The 17,418-nt window shown below is 52.3% G+C and overlaps 1 protein-coding gene and 1 long non-coding RNA gene across 18 annotated transcripts in view; both read left to right on the top strand.

Moving 5' to 3' along the window:
• ANKS1A (ankyrin repeat and sterile alpha motif domain containing 1A) overlaps positions 1-17,418 on the top strand; it is a 107,018-nt gene that overhangs the window by 5,983 nt on the left and 83,617 nt on the right. The window lies entirely within an intron of this gene.
• Positions 6,849-10,595, top strand: LOC121059240. Of its 2 annotated transcripts, none has more exons than XR_005814468.1 (2): positions 6,849-8,542; positions 10,271-10,595. It is a non-coding gene; the product is annotated as an uncharacterized LOC121059240 (long non-coding RNA). The 2 variants fall into 2 exon arrangements; XR_005814467.1 differs by lacking the exon at positions 6,849-8,542 and adding an exon at positions 8,559-9,140.

The raw sequence follows: 17,418 nt of genomic DNA, 5'->3' as shown, positions 1-17,418 counted from the left end.
GTGAGCGATGAATTGTGTTACGGCCAAACCCCGCAGAAAAAGCTGATTATTTTCCTCTATTGATGTCAAAAGAGTGGACCTTCGTTGATGGGAGGGGAAACCGAGGCTGCTGTTGAGCCACAGATTGCGTACGTAGCCTTCTGTAAGCGTGTCGAGGAGAAACTTGGGCTGTGAATTAGGACTTTTTGTGCCCATCTGGTGTGGGGAAGGATGGGGCTGTAGCTTGGCGGAAAAGAAAACTAAAAATCAGGGCTTCGTATTTGGGGTTTCACATTTGTCCTTGAGCAGCTGGATGCCTTGAAGACGTGCTCGTTAGTGCTGCAGCTTCTCCCGGGGGTCCCAAACCTGGCTGCAGCGTCTCTGCCTTCTGCGCTTCCACCCACGCCGCGGTGCAGCGGGGCGCTGCTCAGCGAGGAGCTGCCGGGGCTGCGGCTCTGTCCCTGCGGGGCTGGTGGCGGCGGCGACCTCCTCGAGTGAGGGGAAATGAGGTGAGAAGCTTGGGAAGAGAGGAACGGCCGTGCGGGAGGTCGGGCTGAGGCTGTTGGGTTGTGTGTTCGTGGACGTGTTGTTATCACACCACGTGTGGCCGGGGCTCGCGGCTAAGAGGCGAGTCCTGCGGCGTTCGGCTGAGGTGGTGGCGGGGGCAGCAGCTCGGCTCCAAGGTCCAGGCTCCCAGGGCTGTGCGAAGGTGCGCACAAAATAAAATACTTCCTTATCTTCCCCCAGAAAAAGGAAGTCGCTCCTGGTGCGTTCCTTTAAAGCAGGGCAATGCAGAAACCACAGCCGGGTCTTTCACTTTTCTCGGGGCGGTGAGTAACAGCATCTCACCCAGTTCTAAACTGCCTTCTGTTTTGCACCCTGGCTTGCGAGCATTGAGGCAGGGCAGATCTGTAATTAGGTACGTGAGCGCTGGTACTGCTACGAGTATGAGCACCAGGGGCGTTAGGCGTGTGCCGCTGCTTTCTTGTGCATCCTTCCCTGAGCACTTTCTAACTAACTCAGGAAGGCTGCAATTACTGGCGGTGACTCCTCAGCGTTCTGGTTCTGTGTGATCTTCTAATTCAGCTTCGGAACATCTTCTTGGCCGCTTCGGTCGGCGCGATTCTGCGATTAGCCTTGTGTCTGGGGAGGGCTGGGTTTCCTTGCCGGGAGCTGGCTGCCTGACCTCGGACGGGTCACGCCAACAGCGCCCTGCTTTGCTCGACGAAGCTGCTCATGCTGCGGGTTTCCCTTTGTAGGGGAAGGCTCGGCTTTTACGTCGCACCCAGGCCGGAGCGCACGTGAGCACCGCGTTGTGTGTGCGCCTCCCTTTCCGTGTGAGCCCCCGGGGAGAGGCACGCAGAGGGCAGCAGCCCTGTTTGCTTCGGCGTGGGTAGCAAAGAAGCCTTTCAGGAGCTGCAGGGAGATGCGCCAGGGCTGGAGGAGCTGAGCTGAGCGGGTGAGCAGCAGGTGGGCGTCGATCGAAGCGCCCCAGCCCCAGAGGAAAATGCTCCGAGCGTGGCACGGGGCACAGGGATCTCGGCGAACTCTGAGCCAAGCGCCTCCGCTGCTGGGGCAGGCAGGGCCTCCAAGCTCTGCCACTTGTCAGCGTGCTGCTGGTGGCTCTGTAACGTCGGTGGGTGTCCAGGCCGGGCGAATGCTGCTGGCTCTTCGCTTCCCCTCGCTCTTTGCCCACGTGCTGAGCCCGTCGGCATCCCGGGACTTGCTCTCTGGGGAAGCACCAGCCTGATTATTGCAGGCGGAGGATGAGGGGGCAGCGGCCTAATTTAGGCTTTGCTGTGAGAGCTGCTCAGCAGGAGCGTTTTGAAGTACCAAGCAGGTTTCAGAAACACCCGCGTGTTCGCGTGGGTTACCCCAAATGCTCAGAGAGAGGCTGGGGGCTAAGATGTGGTGTGAGGATGTCGGACGGGTCGGGTTGTGCTGAGGATGTCAGAGCTGCTGGCGGGTGTCAGGACCCAAATCGTCGCAGCATCCCCTTGTGCTGCAGAGGCTGGGGCAGGAGCAGAGCCGAGCAGGCACGTGGCACGGCTCCCGGGGTGTTTTCCCAATCGCTTGGTCACGTTCCTGCCCAGGAGCTTTATTACAGCATCAGCAGTGCTTGCGTGACTTGTGCTCTGCCCCATCACAGGAGGGACAGCAAAATGCATCCACGGCATGCGTTTACTTATTTTCATGCCCTGATCTGCCTGGCTGGAGGGCTGGCCGGAGTCTCCTCCAGGGGTGTGAGGAGCCGGAGGACTGAGAAGGCAGCTTGTGCTCGGGGTGCCCGCGGGAGCACTTGGAGCCAAGTGCTGACGGTTTGGTTAAAACACCAGGTGCAGGCCTGAAAAATCCGCATCTTGAGGACTTCGGGGCTCGCTTTATTGATGCTGGAAGTAGCGGCTGCGTTCAGGGCGTTCGTGCAGAGGGATTTGTCCGTGGTTATCTGGGTGAAGTGGGTGTTTGTGAGACTGGAGCGGACCGAGCGGCTGCTTGCGATTCCCCGAGGGCTGTTTGAGCCGGGTGCCCCACCTTGTTACCCTACCACCGAGCTGGGTGGAGGAATTTCGGGCCCAAACCCGCAGCTATGTGAGGAAACGAAGACGAGATACTCGAGCAATGAGATGCTGACATTTCCATAAGGTACCTTTGGTCCACGAGCCTGAAACTGGAGAAACGTCTCCGCAGGTCTGAGCGTGTCCAGAACACGGGGCGTTGGGAAGGCAGGAGCTACGCAGAGTTATCTGGATGCTGGATGTTTAAGGAATGGGTTTTGGCACTTGGGAGGAAAATTTGAAGGCTACAGCCGAGCTCGGCCAGCAGTTAGCTGCTGAGAGCAGTGCTCTTGTCCTCCCCTGCTTTTGTTCCCTGTTACACACTCGAGTATTTGTGGGGCCGTGCCAGAGTGAATCGCTCCAGCTGGCGGATCCGGCAGAAAACTTGGTGTGCAACGGCCCGGATCCCAGATCCAGTGGGGGGAATGGCAGAAAGCTGCAGGTGCGGAGGGGCAGGCCATCCCCTGCCCTCTCCTCCTGCTTGGAGAGCTGCTCTCCCGCATGCAGCCGTCCCTGTCTGCGTCTGGGCTGCCCCAAAATATGGGGAATTTCTGTATTTCTGGAAGCGGAGCTGCTCCACGCTGTGACGTAGGTCCTGCGCTGCTCTGGCTGATTGAGGCTGCTTGGCAGAGAGCTGAACTTTCTAAAGATGAATGTACAAAACAGCGTTTGATATATTGGGAGCAGCTGAGCCAAGAAACGGCGCTCATCCAGCGGTCCCTTTTTTTTTAAATGTAGCGCATTGTTTTAGTCAGACGGACGGAAAAGCGAGCAGGCTGGAAAAGAAAGAAGAGAAAGGTGGGACGCGGAATAGAGGTAACGCATACGGGTTACACCTGCACCCATCCCACACCAGAAGGGAAACCCCTTTCACAGCTGCGCTTGGACAAGGACGAGACGAGCTCCTGGAGGCTGAGCTCCTCCATCACGGCTCCCGGCACGAGCAGGTAACACGTGCTGGTGCCTCGACTCCCAGGCCAGCCCTTGGCCCGCCGTGAGAAGCTGGCACCGAGCTGAATTCAGCCGGTTGTGGGGACTCGATCTGGGGGATCCTTCAGCCCGGCAGAGGGTACCTGCAGCAGGGACGGGGGAGCCTTCCAGCACATCTCTCATCCTCCAGCCTGCTCTCTTCAGTCCCACAGAAAGAGCTGCACCTCCGTGACACTGGATGTGGCGATCGGTTCGAGGGGAAGCATCCTCTCGAGGTGAAGGAGGTGCCTTTGGGTCTGGTGGTGGCTTTTGGCCCTGCCTGGTGCGGCGGTGGCGCTGTGCCTGCCCCAAAGAGCTGGCTCCTGGGCAGGGCTCGGCCTTGGAAATGAGAAATCCTATTTCACAGAAACTGGTAAAAATGAAAAAAAAAAACTGTTGAGGATTGATTCGTTTCTATAGCAACAGGCTGGAGAAGCTAATACAGCTGCTCTCCGCAGAAAGGGGAAAAACAGGAATTGAAATGTTAGTCCACCTGGGACCGCCGCTGTCAGCAACAGAAAGATCTTCGATAGTCTGATGGAGGGCTGAGGTGCTTAATTAAAGGCAGGGAGGGCAGGAAGATGCGGGCTACGCTTGGGAAGAAAGCGGCGCTGGAGGGCGTGCACGTGGCCCCTCTTGTGTGCGGGGCCCCGGGAGCCTGTGCGAATCACCACGGCTTCTTCAAGCAACGTCTGAGGTTGCCCCTCTCGGGGAACCCCTCTGTGGCGTGCACTGGGAGATGGCCTTTGAGAAGTCTGGCTGAATTCTGGAGCTCAATTTTCTCGATCGGCCCTTAACTCAAACCAGGCGTGGAGCTTGTCTGCATGCTCCACAGCGACAAGTGCCGGGGCAGAGCTTTCTGTAGATGTTTGTCCTGGGAGGAAATTGTGCGGAGCGCGAAGGATGTTGGATCAGGTGCTTGAGTTTAGAAGTCTGTTCTTCAATTGTGCTGTGTGTGTCTTCGGGTTGGTTTTGACTTTACTGTTGCCTAAACGGAGAATTTTAGCAGGCTGTGGTGTGTTACAGCACCCTTAGGGTGGCTGTTTTCCCCGGTGGTTCAGGAAGGTGAGCTTTTAAAACGTCTGAGAAGCCCCGAGGTGCCAAGTGCACAGACCGCGTGTACGCACACCTTCCTGGCTGGATTTAGCCCACCTTGCGTGGCTGTTGAGTGCTTCAGATTGAAATCAGTACGTACGTCTGAAACTAGCAGGATGCTAAGGAAATTACCGAAGCTGCTTTTAGGGCAGGGGTGCGTGTGCGGGGCTTTAACCTGGCTCTCCGAGGGAGTCTGGGTTGTTTAGCTTAAGGAAAGTCAGGGCTTGAGTTCGTGTTGTTTAGGTTTGGTAAACCTAGATTGCGTTAGCACTCTTCCCTTGTTATTCAAACACATGGTTTCTTTTAAAAGGAAATTAAATTTAAAAATAAACCTCAAGCTTTTTCCAGCTAGAAGGAAGTGTCTGTAGTGCTGCGTACCAAGGATGCAAGGACACAGCCCTGTCTAAAAGCGAGTGCCATGAATAATACGTAAATACATTATCTCATCAGATTTGTATCTAATCCTATTGCCTGTTGTTTTTCAGACTCTTACGCCAAACAAGCCTGAAAATGTCATAGGTGGCCTTTCAAGTCTAATATTGAAGTGGGTTGGAAATTAGGTGAGATGACTTTTGCCTCATCCTAATTAAGGCACTATAAGAAATCGTTTCAAGTTTGGCATCGTGAAGTAAATTGCCTGGTTTTAAAATGTAATCCGATTAAAGGAGGCTAGTGCCTGCTAGGGTTTGAAGCTTGCCCGTGCAGTGGTACGGAGCCTGATCCCCAGTCTTCCTTACTGCTCTTAATTTTGGAAATCAGCACAATTTTCTAATTTTTTAGAAGGCAGGAACAGGTTAATGATAAAGACTTGACCTCTGGAGACTTGAAAGCTTTGCGCTCTGTCTTGGTTCTGATAAAGCGTTGGCTGTCCTGCAGGAGGTGTTCAGACGGCCTCGCTTCATCCCGTGATCCCCCGAGGATGACTTCAGGTTGTCTTGGAGCGTTGTTAGTAACTACCTGTGTGTAATGCAAAACTGCTTGCGTTCCTCTTGTGACATTGGACTCCTCAAAGCTTTGTTTCAGCCTGGCGGAGTCCGGAGCAGTGTGTCTGAACTGCTACGGCTCGTCTCCATTCAGTTAAAACCAGCTGAAAACGCACAGAGTTTGGAGGGCGCGTGCACGTAGTGCTGGATTTGGTGGTTGGGGAGTATTTCCTGTAGCCTCAACAGGAATCGTTTCACGGAGAGTGAAACAGGCCGTGTCCTTGGCATTCCTTTTCACTGATGATAGAGACCTCAAAAGAGGAGAATTGGTTAAAACAAACAGAGCGCTGCCTTTCGGATCATCCAGCCTGGGGGACGTGCTTCCAGCGCGACATCCAGCCTCGGTGCTGGCAATGGCCTGGCTGTGGGGGAGCTGCGGTAAGGAGCCCGCTCCTGCTTTCATCTCAAGCCTGGAAATGGGTCGCAGAGGTGAGAAATCTTACTCTGGGCTTCCTGCAGAGCCTGCACTCCAGAACAGCAAATGGTCTCTGACGTTAACCCGTGGGAGCAAGAAGTGGTTGTGCTTGGTGAGAAAGGCTTCGGTCACGGAGCTGGGTGGAAGCCGTGCAGCCTGCCTGCAAATCGGGTGTTGCTCTGTCGCCACCGGCTGCTGAGAAATGGCTCAGAGGAGCCCTTCTGCATGTGTCTGCCTCCTCCCAGAGGGTGATGGCTTCTGCAGGAGGGGTTTGCTGTGGGCAGAGGTTGCTCCTCGTGTTTGAAGCCCTAAGATGCTATAGCTTGTAAAATCATAGCTTATATATAGCTTCAAAATCAGAAGACAGAGGCAAGTCGCTGTTTTCCTTGGCCTCCCTCTTTGTTCTTACCACTGTTGTAGTGCCTGTGGTCTCATCCTTGTGCTGGGGCTTTTCTAACCCGAGCTGTCCCTGTTTGACTTCAATTCCCACGTCCAGAAGCAGCGGCGTGGGCTCTGCCGCCTGCTCGTTCGCGGTGTCCCTAACCGGCTTTGCAGATGCAGAGATAAAGAGGGTGAACGTCAGCGCTTGAGGTGTGGTTAGCAAATGGAAGAAATTTGAATCCCGAAGTAAACTTTATGAATGCTAACTGTTGCAATTAAATAGCATGTGGGTAAATATACAGTAAGGTGTTCTTTCTTGTGCATTGACCTTAACTGTTTTGTGGGACTTGAGTTTTTGATGTTATCTGAGTTGGAGGTAACTAAAAACCCAGAGTTCTCACGCTTGCTTTGTGCTTTTTATTTTAAATTCCTCGGTTAGAAAATCATGAGGAGAGGAGTTTGTGCTTTGCGTCTCAGAAGCTGTCAGTGGTGGGAAAGCTTTTGAAGCAGTCTGAAATGCCTTTGCACCCTGGTGGCTGTGTGGGTATGAGTTGTTACAGCTGAGATGCAGCTATTTGCTGGGTTGAAGTCGCAGTGACCCTGAACTTGTTGGGTTAATGGAGAGTTTTGTCCCTGCATAAGTTTGTAATCTAGCGGTCTGACTTGCGCATACATTCCTACTGTACATTAAAAACTGGGGCCGGGAGAGGCTGTGCCACTGGAAGCAGCTTCTGGCTGGGAGAGCTGTACTTAACCAAGAAACAGCCCAGAGCTGCCTTTGTGCACTTTCAAGTAAGTGGGCAGAATTATTTTCAAGATTTTGAAATGTTATCTTGTGTTGTAGATGTTCTCTGTAGAAAACATGTTTTCCTGGTGAGGAAGATGGATCTTTGTGGGGCTGGCTTGTCATCGTGCGCAGAATCAAGCCTGGCAGGTGGATAAAAACAGAGCTGGAAGCTTAAGGTGTGCAGGGAAACGTGGGGAAGAGCTGTTCGTTGTGCTGCCCGTGCCATTACCTGCTCCGTTCAGCAGTGCCAGGGATGCCCACGGCTGTCCCCGAGCTCTCCAGGAGCGGTGCCTGCCCTTCTGCAGCTCCCCAGAGGCTGTTAGCAGCTAAAGGACCCTGGCATTTAATACATTTCGTTTGCCTGGCTGACTTACACGCCCCGTTTTTTTCAACTCTGACCTTCTCTCTGTCCTACAGATAGTGTAGACAAGTAATGACAACCTTACGGGAGCTCTCTCTGCGTTCAGAAACTATTTCCTACCTCAGCCCTTCGTTCCTGTGCCTGTGTCTTAGGCCGGATTTCACCAATGCTCCTGGAGGAAAGGGATGTTCCTTTTAGCTTCCAGCCCGGATTTCTTAAGCTTCCTAAAGAACTGTCATCCTGTGAGTCTTTAAGTTGATGCTTTCTCTGTTTGCTTGATGCGTGCCAAGAAGGAGCGGGAGCTTATCGCGACGCTCTGTGACCAGTGTGTCCTCAGTATTCCCGAGAAGCCCCTACAGGTCACTTTTCTGTTTGCCTTCTTACCACTGCTGCCTTTTGCTCTGTCCTTTCCCTGTTAGTTGCTTTTTGGGCATCCAATTAAAAAGCTCATCAAGAAGGAATTCACCCTGCAGTCAGTACCGTGGTATGTAGCCGCCTTGTTTGTGCCCCGCGTTGTTGGCGGTTCCTTTCTGGCTCGGCTCTGTCTTCTTCAGCCTCTGGGGACCTGTGATTAGGCCGGGGCACTGGGATTTGCCTCGTGCTTACAGCCAGCCTTGTGGGTGAAGCCGTGTGGTGGTGGTGTGGCTGGGGAGCCGTGGGTTACGCCGGAGGGCAGCCGGCCCCAAACGCTGAAGCGGGAGCTTTGCGGTGCCTCTGACTTCTCCACTGCCATGCTCCCTTCCTCCAGGGCCTCCTCTCCCATCCCGTTGCATTCAGGCTTTGACAGAGTGAATAATGTGCTTTTTACTGAAGCTCAACACTTCTCCCTGCTCGCATCGGCGCCGTGCGGGGCCTGGTCCATGCATGTGCCCTCGCCCTGCCTGAGCACGCCTGGATCCGGAGGCCTCGTGTCGCTGCTCTCGGCGGTGTCACGAGGGAACGGGGGCGCTGGGTGGGCCCCCGCCTAATTTTTATAGTCTCCCTGAGGCAGAAAGCGCACTCTCGATATAGCTGCTGGTAGAAAATAATTGCGTTTGCCTTATAATTGGTGTAGGGAGGGGTAATTCGCTCCGTTTCTCTGCCTCTGCGTTGCGCGGCCTGCTTGCCTGCTGCTCGTCTGCTCCAGGTCAGGCGCCGGCCTGCAGCGTTTTAGGAGGCGGTGACGTGACAGGGACAAGGGACATGGAGGCCAAAGGGGGGTCTGAGTCTGTTGGGGCCTGAAGGATGGCGGGGAACACAGGGGTATTTAATTTCTCTACGGAACACATATCTAAGGCGTCGCAAACCAGGAGGAGGCATCCGTTTGGGTGAAGTATCGGCTTCCTGCTAGAAATCCCAACCCCCCACTGAGATATATATGGGGTTAGATCATTGTGGGTGCTGGGAATAAGTAGGAATTTGGATCTAATCCTGTTGATTTCATCTGACAACAAAAATGTAGATGGGTTGCAGACTAGGCAGTGAGGGTGATGTGTCCTGCCATCCCGAAACACTTCATCGGTGCCTCAATTCCCCATGTGGGGCAGCGACAGGCGCTGGGAATGAAGAGCTCTCTGCCAGTGTTTTTTGCACGAGTTCCTTTCGGCAATATTTTTACTCCAAGCTCGGACCTTTGGTGAGTCTGACTGTCAAAAGGGAGCGGCGCAGATGGACGGGTACAGTTGGAGACACACTGCTCTATTTCTGCTGTTTGACAGTCACGTCCCTGGGGGTTCTGTAGCCTGGTAAATGAGCTCTCACGAAAGGAAAGGGGGGAGGGAAACACAGTGCAAGTTTGCCAGCTGTAGCCAGCCTAGGCACTGCAGCGTGAGCTGCTTTGGTATTTTCTGATCAGGAAATTGTGGCTGCTCAGGCAGCTCGCTGCCAGCTCTCTGGAAGTGCTGGGTAGAGGGAAGGGGAAGCCTGGCACCTTGCTGAGGAGCTGTGGGTCAGCAGGACCCTGCACCAGCTCCATGTGTCCTGCTAATTTTCCCTGCATCTGCTTTTATTTTTTTTTTTAACTGTTTACCTCTCCTTTTAGTTGCATTTTGCCTCCCTTTAGTTGTATCTTCTCCAGTAAGTACTGCGGCACCAGTACAGCTTAGCTTCAAATGAAGAGCGAGGAGTGCTTACCTTAGCAGTGCTGCTGGTTCCAGTTCACCGTGCTGTGATACTGTCAGCTCCGGGCTGTTTAATAGGACTTCCGTAATGCTGCTCACTTTATTGAATTCCTGCAGGGATGTTTTGCTTCCTTTTGTTCATTTTCTTTCAAAACCCATCCAGTCAGATGCGAAAGAGAATTGCTAAATACCGATTTCACAATGAATCGATCTCATTAAAAGGTTTGGAAGCTTTTAGCAATTGTTGTCAAACTTCCCCTGTCCCTTAGAGGTCAGGTTGTCCACCTAGAGCTAGGCAGCTTTTTCAGCTTCAGTGCTTCAGGTAAAATCCTACGTCTGAGCGTTGGGTAGTCGAGGTTTGCTTCCTGACAAATTTGGGCATTCCAATTTGGAAATACAGTTAATAAGGTAGTAGTGGAGGCTGCATCTCAAATTCATGTGTGTGCATTAGATACTAGAGGAAAACTCTCTTTAAAATGACTCCAGTGAGCGTTTTCTCTTCTTTCCTTTTGAAATCTCATCTTTTCTGAGATCCCTTGTTTAGGAACAGTGGTGTTGTTGAGCCAAAAATGCGAAGGCTCCAGGGGGAGCCTGTGGGTGGTGACACTTGAGTATCACCTTCCTTTTTTCCTTTGTCTCTTCCTAGAAGCGTGCTGCCCTTGGACCTCGTGTGGAGAGGGGAATGCTCCCTCGCACTGCACACATCAGAAACCAGAGCTCCTGGCCATTCATCCCTGCAGATGCTTTCGTTGTTTTCACGGTTGAATTTTTTTTTTTGCACTTTTTTCAGCAAAGCTGTGTTTAGATCTGGCCCTCCATCCTCTGTCATCAGTGCCAGCATGCAGAGCCCATGCTGTAGGAGCTCTGCTCCATTGCATGTAATCAGCTGGAAATGCTCCCGTAATGGGAGCAGATTGCAGAGCGAGTGCCTGTAATGGTTTTAAGAATAAAGGGCAGCGTTTGCACTCAAACCAGAGCTGGCTCTTCTTCCCCTGCAGCTATTTGTTTCGCCTCCTGCTCCGAGGGGCCCTTTGATGTAGGGAACGTGCACAAGTGACCCATCCTGCCCGTCTGCCGCTGCATAATGCGGGAGGTGACAGCCCGCCTCACCCCCCACCATACATTAAGCTTAAAGAAATGCATTTGCACTGCCAGGAGCCATCTGTAAGGGTAGGGGCCGCTCTCTTCCTAGCAGGGGATTTCAGCTCGGGTGGATGTTTTTCTATTAGTGAAGCCAACCTTATTCTGTGTCCTTACAGCAGGAGCCTGGGGTCCCAGAGGTTCAAGGTGGTGGCTGCGGTTCTCGTGCCATCGGGCTGGGTTTTGCAGCCTGGGATGACCTCCTCCCACTGAGCTTGCCTCTTACAGCTCCTGGACCGATCCTTTGTGGGGATGCTGTCACTTTGAGAACTTGCACAGATCTCCTGGTGTCTGCTCAGCCCGTCTCCACATCTCAGCAGCGAGGGGTTCTGCGTTTGGAAAGCAAAGGAGCAGCCTGGCTGTTGGAGGCTCCGTTGCTGCGTGGTGTGGCTGCCCTGGTGGAAATGCTGGCTTTTTTTTTTGTACCTCATGCTCTCAGGGCTGTCTGGGGTTGGGCAGTGCAGGCTGGACCTGCTGGCAATCTGTTGTGTAGCTATTGCTTCACGCTGAAAATGAGCTGGCAAAATGAACGCACGCGAGGGGTGGCAGCTGGGGGTCTCGCCCTGTGCCTCCGCAGGGGGCCAGGCACATTTCTGGCCGCTGCCATGTGTCAGCCAGCAAGATGGACTGAATCGCAGCGTTTGCCCCTGGTTCCCTTGCCAGCAGCTCTGCCTTCTCTGCTGGGTATGGTGGGAGCAAGCGTCTGCTTTTGGAGCCTGGAGCTCCAGCAGCTCCGGGGCTGGGCTGTGGTGGTGTGCGCGGCTTTGTCCGCTGGGTCTCCTGCATGTGCCCGGCCCTTCTGTCGTGTGAAGGTCCTGCTGTTCCCTGCCCAAGCTGTCATCACGTAGTCGAGTTTGGGATTGATTGACTTGGAGGAAAATTCACCTTTTTAACCTTTATGGGCTCCAATGCGTCTGGTGGGTTGTAGGGAAGGATCTGGGTTTGTTGCCTTAAAGTTTAGTATTTTAATTCTTCTACTGCATGCATGCAGAGTTGATATTGCCAAATAATTGGCAAGTGCTAAAGAGTAAGCCCTGAAGCTTTCAAGACAGACCGGCTTCGGTCTTCTTGTTGCAGTCCTGATGCTGAGAGGACAGGGAAGGTGTACGGGGAGGTGCAGACCTGTCCTGGGGCTCGGACTGTGCGTGGTGGCATCAGTGTCCTGCAGTCGCTGCTTTTCCAGGTGTGCTTCCCTCCAGCTGCCTTGCAGGTGTGCATCCCTTCCATGCGTGTTACATTTAGCGTGATGGGATTAATTGTCTCAATCTTTTTGTCCCGTATATTCCATATCACAGTTTAGCACTTGTAGTAACGTGCCAAGTACTGTACTGGAGAGAAGGGTGGAGGTAAACGGGAGCCTTAAATGAGCTGGTAGCTGTGACTGTGCGCTGGTCTTCCACCATGCAGTTGATTCCGTGTGTTATCTCCGTGTCTGTTTCTTGAACATGACAGAAGGTGTCCTGGAAGTCCTGGAATCCCCACGGGCGGAAGCGTGTGCCTTCCTCCTGGGGCACTGAAAGGAGTCTCTGTGGATGGAGTTCTTTGCACTGGGCTGGACGTGTCCCCGGGCTGGAAGTACGCAGCATTTCAGTGTGAAGGCGGGCATGGAGGAGTTGTGGGTTTGCTGACTTTGTGCCAAAATGGCCCCGAAGGAGAATCAGAGGGATGAATGCTGTTCAGCCTGTCATCCACGTTCTTGAGTTTAGTAGGGAGCTGAAGTGTAGGGGGGTGCGGAGCTTTAGGGGAGGTGCAGATACCAATTAAAGAGCAGCAGAACCATTTTTTGCCTTGTGCTACGATGGAAGCAGTCTCTGGAGAGCAAGGGGAGCGGAACCCAGTGGGAAGGTGGCAGAATCCTGTAACGGCCTTGGTGCAGATGGGTGCTGCTGGGCGCCTTTGGGCGCTGCCTCCTTGAGGACTTTGTCAGCGGTCACCCGAAGCCGTGCCATTCCCAGTGCACACACGTGGAGCTGGTTTGCTTCCTCTGCTTTGTCCGTCGAAGGCACGTTCCCACCATCGCCCCGGCTGAAGGCACGGATCCTTCTCTTGGGAGACGTCAGCTTTACATCCCGCTGTTGGAAACTGGGCGGCCTGACAACTTCGCTGTAAAGGAATTTATATTTTTCTCACGTGCCAAACCTACTTTTGGCCAAAACGTTGAAAGGAAAGAAATCCAGATGCATGTAGGAGATTGAAAAGTTACTCTCACAAGAACTGCCCCCCAGTTTTTCTTTGTCACAACATTACAGGGCTCTGGTTTCTCCCTTTAACCACTCTTTCCTACCTGAGAAGTAGCTGAGATGAGAGACTTACTTTCCCGCTCTTGTTTTTTAAAATATCCATGAGTTTTCGTGGTTGATGTGATGCAGGACACTTTTAGTTTCATACTTTCACTCAACTGCCCCTCTTGGGTGCTAGGCCAAGTGTGGGTGGTTATTTCCATTAGAAGTTGCAGATCATTAGTTAAGATTTGCTGATGTTTTCGAGCACCTCTTCTGTGGAAACAACATCCCCTGATGAAGGTGTTCTCCGCCAAGGAGAGCGGCTCATGGTGTCCAACAGAGCCATCTGTGAGTGAAAAGGAGCTTTGTGAATGCAGCTGGTGAAAGCACTTGGTGGCTTCCAGAAAGCTTGCTCGATACACAAATGCAGCTGCAAAATAAATAAATTCTCCCCGTAAATGTGTCTGTAAGTCAGGAAGCTGCTGTTCGGTGGGGACACTCCCTGTTCAGGGAGACCCGTTCATGCTGCAAGGTAAAGCTTTCAACGGGCTTCCACCGCGTTCAGGTTTGGCGATTTGTTAGGTGTTTGCGCAAGGAAATGCGTGCGCTGGGGAGCTGTGTTCCTTTTCGTGCACTTGCAAGGAGTTTTCTGGAAATAGCTGCCTGCAAATTGGAGCGGAGGGAAAAGCACCTCCGGCAGGCGCTGAATCCTTCTGCGCGAAGCGTACTGTGTGTCGTCCTCGCCCGTTGGCTCTAATTGCGCACACAATTGTCCTTCCTCGATAGATCGGCTGCCTGACTCGGCTCTGGCTGCTGCAAGCCCACGTTTCTGTAAGGAAAGAAGGTATGTGCTGGCAGCGTGGGAGATGGAGACAGAGAGATGCGCATTGCTGCTGCGTGAACTGCCGAAATGGTGGTGTTACCTCTGCTGTTTCGTCATGCTTTGCATGGGCTGGCACGCCATTAATCCCCTAGCTGCAAGATTGGGGCTGGCGCACCGTTAGTCCCAGAGCTGCAAGACTGAGACTTGTGCTGACCGCCAGAACTGAGTCATCCCCACGTTAACAGCATCTTTTCTGCGGAGAAGTTGGCGTCGTTTTCCCCGTCTTGGAAGGAGCCCGGAGTTAGCATGCTTTGTGGGTTTAGGAATGATGCTTAGCAGTCTTCGGCGTGTAGCTCAGCAGTCTCTAAGTGGCTGCACATTTAATGCATGCGCCTCTGGACTGTGGCTTTAACCTCTGCACCGTGTCTCGAGGATCCAGATTTCCTGGAATGGTGTGTGCAAATCCCGGCAGGATCAATTTGTCTGCTCTGGTGCTTTTGTTCTTTTCACGTTTGAAAACCAGCTGCTTTGCGCAGATGTTTATGATCCCAATGTTCTTTCCTTATAGGTGTTGCTCTCCCGCTCCTGTGCATTAATTGCAGAGTAAATTTCTGCTTTGCAGCCCAGAACTAACTGCGTTTCGGTGGTGATTTTCACATATCATAAGTGCTTTCTGGAAGGGAGAAGGATTAAAAGCAGCGGGTACGCAGGTGCTGACACTGTAGCAGCCGAACAGTCCTGTACTCTCCAGCGTGTTAATTCTCATGATCGGGTCGGTGATCTGCTTCCTCTAATCTGAGATTTTTAGGCCCAAGAGCAAGGACTCGGTGACTTCCAGCAGGCAGGAAGCGTGGCAGATAACCTCGTGGGCATTTTAAGAAAGCGTGCTGAGAATTGCACCTTTTGAGCTGCCTGTACACAGCCTCACTGCTCTGAGGGCTGGCAGCGCCGTAGATCCAGACCTGCTCTTTACCCATGATCATTTGAGCTCTGTAATCCTGTTGTGATTCATTTCACCATCGAGAGTTTTTCGGAATAACTTACTGCTTGCAGTGGGGGGGTTTCTCTGTGGTTTTCCCGGCAGCTTTGGGAATATTCTCTGTTCTGACTTCCCTGTGTTTTCCAGTGGGAAAAGCTGGTGGCCTTCAGCTCTCGTTGAGGTCTTGCAGACCGAGCTCTGCAGCATGTCCTTGCTGACAGTTCTTGCCTGCGGTTTCCCCAAGTCCAGAGGCACTCGAGAAGCGTGTGTGGCACTGGCCCAGATCACTCAGCTTCTTCCCTGTCATTCATGTACATGAAGTTGCGTTTTTAGCCTTGTCTTCTGTGAAAAGGAAAATTTTGTTCTGAATTATTGCAGAAAAACTAACAAAAAACCCACAACAAAACCCCACAAAATGAAACAACCCTTATCTCTTCCCTTCGGATCCCTTGGCCCGTAACAGAGCTCTTCTGCATTGTGTAGAAGGTAATTACTGCACTTGGTTGTGAAATGCTTGGCAACGTCATCATGTTTGAAGTGATAAATGTGAATTACCGCATGTTGGTTTTTTTTTCTGATAGGAAAATGGAGGCAGTGATGTCGGTGGGAGAATTTTTATGTATAGCAAATGCTTCCTGGGCAGGACTGGAATGCAAAGCAGGACTTCTGTGCGCATTTACAGCGTTGGGATTCTCTGTAAGGCATCGTGCAATTATCCTCTGCATTGCATGGCCACCCACATTTTCTATAGCAGGTCTGAATTTCTTTATGTAATTGATAAGACAACACAGCTGTAAAATGGCGATGCCAGGCTCTTCAGTATTGCGCTTGTAGTGCTAACTGCTGCAAAAAGCACGATTTTTGATGAGCCAGAAGGAGCAGGCGAAATTAAGCTCCCCTTGATCTGGGTGCTCGATGCTGGCCCGAGCAGAAGAGCTGAGGCAGACGGGTAGACTGAGTTCCTCGGCTCGCTGGGTCGGGAGACTCGAGTTTGGGAAGAGTCAGCAGAACAGAAAGAAAACGGGGGCCGTGAAAGGCACGAGATGGTGGCAGTGCAGGCAAGAAGATAAGAGAGCAGCCAAGGAGCGTTGGGTGGAAGCAATCATCCCAACTCCTTACAGCAAAGAAAAATCTGGACGAGGAAGTTTAATGACCTCTATAAGGCAGAGATCACTGCTTTGGCTTCCTTTGCGGCCTCTCCGATAGCTGGAATCTGAGCGGGTTGCTCGCGGAGGTCCTTCCTGGAGCCTGCCAAGAGGGGCTGAGAAAGTATTGCTTGGGATTTAGCCACGTTCCCCCCTGTCCCAGGAATATTCTGCTTTAATCTTCTCCAGCCTGCATCAGCAGTTTATTTTTGGGAAAGCTGTGGTGTTCTCTAGTGGGGGAGGCACGCGAGGAAGGGGTCGCAGCTCTGTCCGAGCCCTGCTGTGCCGTGCCTGTTCCTGTCTGTGAAATGGGCACAGCGCTGCTTCTCTCCAGCAAAACTCAAGTCCTTTCTAACCTTAAATTCTCGCACGAAGCATTTGAGTTGTTTGTGTTATCGGTCTGCGAGCAGGAAATACCAAAAGAGGATTGTGTTAGCGTGGCAAGAATCTGGGAGTTGTGTGGATATTAATAACGGGGCCGTGTGTATGGGCCGGCTCGCCTCGTCCTCCGGGCAATGCACCGGGAGTTCATCGGCCTCCAGCCCTAACTGCCCTTGGGGCAAGCTGTCTCTAAGGCATTGAACTTGGACTCCAAACATCTGGGATCGGTTCTCAGCTGCTTTAAACTTCCTTTGTGACCTTGAGCCGAGGCGCTTGTGTGTGCTGGACCCAAAGCAGCGACAGTGCCGGTATTGTATTGTGCGTCATGTCTTCACCACCGAGCGTGTAAATACACCAGGGTGGCGATGGCCTTCAGCTGCCTGCACACACACAGGTCCTGAAGTCTTTGGGTGCTTCTGTAACCCAGCTGAGACTACAAACCAGCTCTGAAAACTCATTTGACTTGAAAAAATTGGATAGTTCTTCAGGGCAGTTGGCCTTTGCTGTAGCCCGTTGCCCCCAGACAATTTGGTGAGTAAAGTTACTACGGTCAGGAAGAAAGAAATGGAAAAGCAAGAGGACAAATATCCTCCTGTTTAAAGGAACTCGGGTTTGATCGTGACCTAAAGCAATGTGCTTTATTCAGCATTTTTTTTTTTAACAAACAGGAAGCTTTATTTAAGAGGCTACAGCGCTTGCTGAGTCACGGAGCAAGAAAAACTGAGTGCAGGAATTAGTTCAAACAGAACAGATTTTGCAGATTTTCAGAGCTGCTCTTGTATCCTTCCTTAAGCAGATCAGGAACATTGCTGCACCAGCGTAGCATGCAACAGGGAGGTGAAATCTAGGTGATGTTCGGAGAGGTTTGCTTTCATAACAGATGCAGCAAATATAAAAGCAACCCCCCTTTGATGTGAAGGGCTTTTTGAGGACTGGGGGAGAAAAGAAAGCAAACACCAGTGGTAGTCGGATTGGCTCCAGACCTTCTCTGAACTTTATTGGGACCTGGTATTTACAGCGTTCTCCTTCCCGTCCAGGGATCTGGTTTTGTGTTTAATTAGAAACAGCCCCGAATCGCACTGTACGTCGATAGGACTTGGCTTT

The sequence above is a fragment of the Cygnus olor genome, chromosome 24 (genome assembly GCF_009769625.2).
Source record: "Cygnus olor isolate bCygOlo1 chromosome 24, bCygOlo1.pri.v2, whole genome shotgun sequence".
Lineage (NCBI taxonomy): Eukaryota > Metazoa > Chordata > Aves > Anseriformes > Anatidae > Cygnus > Cygnus olor.
This window is presented reverse-complemented; position numbering and strand designations above follow the sequence as displayed.